At 46.3% G+C, this 7,145-nt stretch overlaps 1 long non-coding RNA gene across 1 annotated transcript in view; it reads right to left on the bottom strand.

The window, feature by feature from the left end:
- Positions 1–2,309, bottom strand: part of LOC149126520 (uncharacterized) — a 3,199-nt gene extending 890 nt beyond the window's left edge. Inside the window, exons 1-2 of the long non-coding RNA XR_016234548.1 lie at positions 1,664–2,309; positions 1–815 (exon numbers count right to left, since the gene is read on the bottom strand). The exon at positions 1–815 is cut by the window's left edge and continues 890 nt beyond it. This is a non-coding gene — a long non-coding RNA (uncharacterized LOC149126520). The remainder of the gene's footprint in view (positions 816–1,663) is intronic.
- Between the last annotated feature and the right edge of the window lie 4,836 nt (positions 2,310–7,145).

Raw genomic sequence — 7,145 nt, 5'->3', positions numbered from 1 at the left:
TGCTTTTCCTGGTCTCCCATGGGGTGCAGGGCCCAAGCACCTGGGCCATCCTCCACTGCACTCCCTGGCCACAGCAGAGAGCTGGCCTGGAAGAGGGGCAACCGGGACAGAATCTGGCGCCCCAACCGGGACTAGAACCCGGTGTGCAGGCGCCGCAAGGCGGAGGATTAGCCTAGTGAGCCGCGGCGCTGGCCCGTACCATGCTGTTTTGATTATAACTGCCTTGTAGAATGTCTTGAAACCTGGTATTGTGATGCCTCCAGCTTTGTTTTTGTTGTATAAAATTGCTTTAGCTATTTGAGGTCTCCTGTCTTTCCATATGAATTTCAGCATCATTTTTTTCTAGATCTGAGAAGAATGTCATTGATATTTTGATTGCTATCACATTGAGTCTGCAAATAAATCTTAAAAAAAAAGATACTTGATTCCTGAGAATGTTTTAAAGGTTTTTAATTTTTAAAATTTTTTTAAAGATTTATTTATTTATTTGAAAGTCAGTTAGAGAGAGGGAGGAGAGGCAGAGAGAGAGAAGTCTTCCACCTTCCGCGGTGGCCGCAATGTCCAGAGTTGCGCTGATCCGAAGCCAGGAGCCAGGAGCTTCTTCTTGGTCTCTCACGCGGGTGCAGGGGCCCAAGGACTTGAGTCATCCTCTACTGCTTCTCCAGGCCATAGCAGAGAGCTGGATTGAAAGTGGAGCAGCCGGTGTGCATTGAGATTTAATGCTATCACGAGTACTCAAACAGTATATTTCACTTTGTGTTTCTATGGGGTGCAAACTGTTGAAATCTTTGCTTGGTGCGTGCTGGGCTGATCTTCTGTAAAAAAAAAAAAAAAAAAAAAAAAAAAAAAAAAAAAAAAAGAAGTTATCAATTCCCAACTTGACTCTCACTGGGATTAAACATGACAATGGGTCTGAAAAAAAAAAAAAAAAAAGAAAGAAAGTGGAGCAGCCGGGACTTGAACTGGTGCCCATATGGGATACCAGCACTACAGGCAGTGGCTTACAATGCCAGCCCCCCTGAGAATTTTTATAATTTCCATCTTTGAAGCAGTTAAGCAAGAATAGGCTTAAAAATGTCAACTTTGGGGCATGCATTATGGCACAGCAGGTTAACCACCACTGGGGACACCGGCAATCCCATGTAGAGTCCCTGCTACTCTACTCTCCCAATCCAGTTTCCCTCTAACATGCAACCTGGGAGGCAGCAAATGATGGTGCAAACACTTGGGTCCCTCAGATTGGGTTCCTGGCTCCTGGCTTCAGCCTGGCCAAGCCTTGGCTGTTGTGGACCTCTAGGGAGTGAACCAGAGGATGAGAGATCTCACTTTCTCAAAATGTCTCTTCTCTCTCTCTGCCCCCCCCCCCAAAAAAAGTCAGAGACATTTTCCATCTGCTTGTTCAATTCCCAGATACCTACAATAGCCAGGGTGTGGCCAGGCCAAAACCAAGAGCCCAGAACTCAACCCAGGTCTCCAAAGGAGGGAACAGGGGCCCAAGTATTTGAGCTGAACAGGAATCAGAACAAAGACTAGAACCCAGGCATTCCCATACGAGATGAGGGCATCCCAAGGAGCATCTTAATGGCTGGGCCAAATACAACCACTATTACAGATTTTGATACACTAAAGAATTCATTTCATCCAGCAGCCACCAATGTCATACCATCTCACTGCTGTCTCCAACTTTTCATAGTACATAGCACAGCAGAAGTTATCTTACTGAGATGAAGCCTTCTTGAGAGCTGGTTGTAATACACTTGGCTTTTAGCAGTGAGGTTGAAGATGTTGGCTTAGTATGCTGACTGGTACCTCTGCTTATGATGACACCTCGTTCCTCATGATGTGCCGTGAACATGAATTAGACTTTATATGATAAGTAGCCAGATAGTCCTTCTGGAGGATAAAGGTTAACCAGGTCCCAACAGTGATACACAATCCCCAGGCATGACCTATTCCATTTTCCACTCTCACTCAAGGTAACTTTTCAAGTTGAAATATTAAAAATCTGCCTCCTTGGGAGTGGCACTGTGGTGCAATAGGTTAATCCTCTGCCTGTAGCACCGGCATCCCATATGAGCACCGGTTCTAGTCCCAGCTGCTCCTCTTCCCATCCAGCTCTCTGCTATGGCCTGGGAAAGCGGTGGAGGATGGTCCAAGTCCTTGGGCCCCTGCACCCGTTTGGGAGACCCGGAAGAAGCTCCTGGCTCCTGGCTTCGGATCGGCTCAGCTCCGGCTGTTGCAGCTATTTGGGGAGTGAACCAGCAGATGGAAGACCTTTCTCTCTGTCTCTCCCTCTCACTGCCATAACTCTACCTCTCAAATAAATAAACAAAAAATTTAAAAAAAAAACCTGCCTCCTTGTTGCCATTTCACAGGTGTGTCAAGGTAGTACCAGACTAATGACTAAAATTCAGATAGTTTCTGGTATGACAAATTAAGTCATGTAGGTTATTAAATTCTTTTAAGATAATCAATAAAGTTATATTTATTTTTAATAAAAATACAGCCCACAACTTTGACCTGGCTCAGCCCTGTCTGTTGCAGGCATTTGGTGAATGAACCAGCAGATGAGAGCTCTCTAATAATTTTTTTTAAATGTCCCCTGGTTGCTTGTTAGTTTCTCTTTCTCAGCTGAAATCTTTTATCTTTATGTTCAGGTCAAATGCCTTTATCTTTTCCTTGTGGAGCCTGAAGCTGGGAGCCAGGAACTTAAACAAGAACTTCTATGTGGGTGGCAGGGACCCAAGTACTAGCACTGTCATGTTGCAACCTAGGATCTGCACTAGCAAGAAGCCAGAGTCAGGAGCCAGGGCTGGAAATCAAACCCAGGCACTCTAATGTGGGACACAGATATCGTCTGCTAGGCTAAAAGTCCACTCCATGTAGTCTGATTTGTTTTTTTAAAGGGTGTTTATTTTCACTTTACTTCAGAGACTGAGAGAGAGAGAAATATGTTCCATTTAGTAGTTCACTCCCCAAATACCAAGAAGAGCTAGGAATTGACCAGACAGAAGCCAGGAACCCACAACCCAATCTGTCTCCCACCTGGGTGGCAGGGATCTCTCTGAGCCATTACCTGCTGCCTCCCACGGTGCATATCAGTAGGAAGCTGGATTACAAGTAGGTCTTCAGCCAGCTACTCCAACAGGATGCAGGCAGCCCAAGCAATGTCTTAACCACTGAACCACTCTCTCCCATAGACCAATTCTTAAAAGATTAAAAGAAAGGTTCTGGTTTGACATCGTAAGGCTCCTTCAGCCCATCTCTCTCACTGATTACAACTAAAAACTCATGACAAAATGCAAATAGCAACTACCTGAAGATTCTGAAAAAAGAAAAAAGGATTATGAAGGGGAATCAAAACTGAGGCGTAAATGCAGAAAGGGGGTGAGTTTCCCCCCTTTCTACTTTTCTCTGTGGCTTTGTCCAAAGGAGAGGACGTGCTTGGAAAGTGATGGGTGGCATGGGTAGCTAAAACTCTGATAGAAACCCCACCTTTCCAGGCTAAGGAACTGAGAAAAGGAGCCTCTGTGAGCTGGAAAGCGAGTGGAGAGGAGGGAGAGTTGAGAGCTGATTTTGTGTGGGAGCCCACCCAAGTCTTAGGTAGCCCCTTGCACCTGTGTGAGACCAGGAGCAGCATGGCGGTGGCTTTGAGAATTTATGGAAGAGTGAAGCCCCAGCCTAAGTCTCAGGATGAACCCTGGAGGAGTTTGTGTTTAGGACACACCCACAGCAGCACTGCAGGGGCTTTGAAACTGAGCTCAGATTGGAACCATCACCCACAGGAGGCAAAACCAAACTTTCAGTCTATATATTTATCAGGCTGATTGTGCGCTTAAAAGAAAAAAGAAAAAAAAAAAAAACGTTCTCCAGAGCAGGACTTCAGCAGGACCCCGAGTCTGCACAAGATGCAGAAGAGCCAGGAAAGTGTGCCCAATCCCAAGGGAAAAGACACTCCACAAGGATCAACCCTGAGATAACACACATGCCAGAACGATGCACCAGAGACTGAACTGCTGTGTGTACTCCTCGAGGTAAAGGTAAAGGCATCTGAGATTATAGCTGAGAAAGAGAAACTAACAAAGAACCAGTAGGCATTTAAAAAATTATTTTTAAAAGATTTATTTATTCAAAAGTCTGAGTTACACAGAGAGAGGAGAGACAGAGAGAGGTCTTCCGTCCACTGGTTCACTCCCCAATTGGCTGCAATGGCCGGAGCCGTGCCTATCCAAAGCCAGGAGCCAAGAGCTTCCTCCAGGTCTTCCACATGGGTGCAGGGGCCCAAGGAGTTGGGCCATCTTCCACTGCTTTCGCAGGCCATAGCAGAGAGCTGGATCAGAAGAGGAGCAGCCAGGTCTCGAACTGGCGTGCATATGGGATGCCAGCACTTCAGGCCAGGGTGTTAACCTGCTGAGGCCACAGCACCAGCCCCTAAAAAAAATTATTAGAGAGCTCTCAACTGCTGGTTCATTTCCCCAAATGCCTGCAATGGGCAGGGCTGAGCCAGGTTAAAGCTGTGAGCTCTTTGGGGCCGGTGCTGTGGTGTAGCAGGTAAAACCGCTGCTTGCAGTGCTGGCATCTCATATGGACACCAGTTCGAGTCTCAGCTGCTACACTTCTGATCCAGCTCTCTGCCATGGTGTGGGAGAGCAGTAGAACATGGCCCAACCTGCAAGGGAGACCCGGAAGAAGCTCCTGGCTTCGGATCGGCGCAGCTCTGGCTATTGCAGCCATTTGGGGAGCGAACCAGCAGATGGAAGACTCTCTCTCTCTCTCTCTGCCTCTGCCTTTCTGTAACTCTGTCTTTCAAATAAATAAATTAAAAAAAAAAAAAAATTGTGAGCCAGGAACTCAAATCCAGGTCTCCAACATGGGTGGCAGGAACTCAATCTCCAGGGTATACACTAGCAGGAAGCTAGAGTCAGGAGCTGGAGCCGGGCCTTGAACCCAGATACTCTCATATAGGATACAGGTATCTTAACCACTAGGCCAAACACCTGCCCCAAGTGGAACATTTTTGAAAGTACAACTTTAAAAATTTTTAAATATTCACGGATGCAACAGCAGAATGGAGATGATGAAAGAAAGAAGCATTAAACTGAAGATTAATTAATAGAAACTATCCAACCTGAAGATCAGAGGGGTGAAAAAAAGATTGGGGGAAAAAAAAGAATTGAAGAACTTTAGGGACATGTGGGGCAATATTAGAAGGTTTAATGCAAGGACAGACACTTGGCACAGTGGGATGACTGTATCTCAATTTGGAGTGCCTGGATTTAAGTCCTGGCTCCAATTCTGATTCCAGCTTCCTGCTAACGTGAACCCTGGGAGGCAGCAGGTGATGGCTCAACTACTTGGGTTACTTCTACCCACATGGGAGACCCAGATTGAGGTCTAGGCTTCCGGCTTTGGCCTGGCCCAGCCTGAGTTGTTTTGGTAATTTGGGGAGTAAACCTGTTGATGGAAGATCTCTTTCTTTCAAACAAATTTAACAAATAAAACAAACCAAAATAAATGGTCTGTTGTACAAATCACTAATGTCTGAGAAGGACAGGAGAAAAAGATTGAAGCGCAAAACTTGGTCTGAAGAAATAATAACCAACAGCTTCCCAAATTTGCTGAGACATAAATTTATGGATTCCAGGAGCTTGATGAAGCTTAGATGTTAAAATTCAAAGGCAGCCATGCCTAGAAGCATCAAAATGAAACTGCTGAAAATCAAAGGTGGAGAGTCTCAGTGGCAGCCAGTGGGAAGGAGCATAGATACAGCATAGCACGGTCTGAGTGGTCAGGGAGTCTGTGGAGGCCAACGGCAGTGAAGGCCACGGCTGGGCATGGAAAGGAAGCAGCAGCTAACCTGGGACTCCGTGGTCAGAACAGCTGCAGCAGTGGACAGGAAATGAAGGAATTCTCCGATGCCAGCAGACTCGCCCTGAGTGCTGAAGGAGGCTGTCGAGGCGGACAGGAACATGCCACAGCAAGGCCTGGGTCTTTAGAGGTGAAAGAACAATCGGAAATGTGGTCTGGGTCAGCATAAAAAGCGATTCTTTTCTCTTAAATATTTTAAAATATGATTATCAAAAGGAAAGGCAGAAAGGAGGCAGCTGCTGTTAGGGGAGACTAAGCTACCAGTGTCTGAGGGTGCCTGGCCCTTCTGCCCCCATCCCGCCAGCATCCCTGGCTGCAAATTCAGCTGAGACACGTGGGTGAGCTGCAGATTACAACTTGCCTACTTAAGAAGAAAGAGCAAAGGGGGTCTCCTGAATAGCTAGCGTCTCTGCCATAGCAGGGGGAAGGGAGGGGGCTGTAGGTAAGAGTGAGAAACAACACGTGGTGTGTAAAAAGCCAACTGCAATTTTGATGTTGCTCCATTGTAAACACCGGGTTGGGAAGAGCAAGAGATGTTAGAGAGCTGGCCAGGGACAAATGAAGCCAGACTTTCTTCTCAAGGAAGTGCTGAAAGTTTTGAAGTGGAGACTTGTATTTCAGATGGATTTGGAGGACGGAGGACTAAGTGGAAGGAAGCCAGTTAGGAAGCTGGGGCAACAGTTGTGGTGAGAAATGATGATTTAAAAGTAGGCTGTGACAACAGGGGTAGAGACGTTAAATGCAGTTTATGGGAGGTCATTGTTTTGGACTGAGCCTGCACTAGGCCTAACAGACCAGACCAGACCAGAACGGTGTTACTCCTGCTAAATGGCACACAATCAAACTGAACTTGGAGCAGATTTCCAAAGAAACCCCAGGAGGGTCACAGCAACCATTCGGGAGGATCCCAGTGTACCGGAGCTGACATGATGAGAAATTCTCCTCCACTTTAACCTTATCAGAAAAATAACTCGGAAATGAGCAGTCCTCTCTGTTCTCGCTTCTGCCTTCTTCGGCCCTTCTCTGTCTCCAAAGTTGGCCACCTTGTCTCAGGTGGTCACTGAGACATTATAGTTTACAGAATTGGGTGAATTATCAATAAAAGACGATCAGATCTTTAAATTTGTTGTAACTCTGTCTTTTAAAGGACAGGAGGCCTGATTTTAGAAATAGCTACAAGAGTAAAATTGGCAGGCCGTGGTGTTAAGCGGAGGAGGAAGAAAGGAGGCGGCAGCAAGGCAGGACCTGATTCCTTATATGAGGAACTCCAGGACACT

Source organism: Oryctolagus cuniculus, chromosome 5 (genome assembly GCF_051225735.1).
Source record: "Oryctolagus cuniculus isolate XC-2025 breed Fujian yellow rabbit chromosome 5, ASM5122573v1, whole genome shotgun sequence".
NCBI lineage: Eukaryota > Metazoa > Chordata > Mammalia > Lagomorpha > Leporidae > Oryctolagus > Oryctolagus cuniculus.
This window is presented reverse-complemented; position numbering and strand designations above follow the sequence as displayed.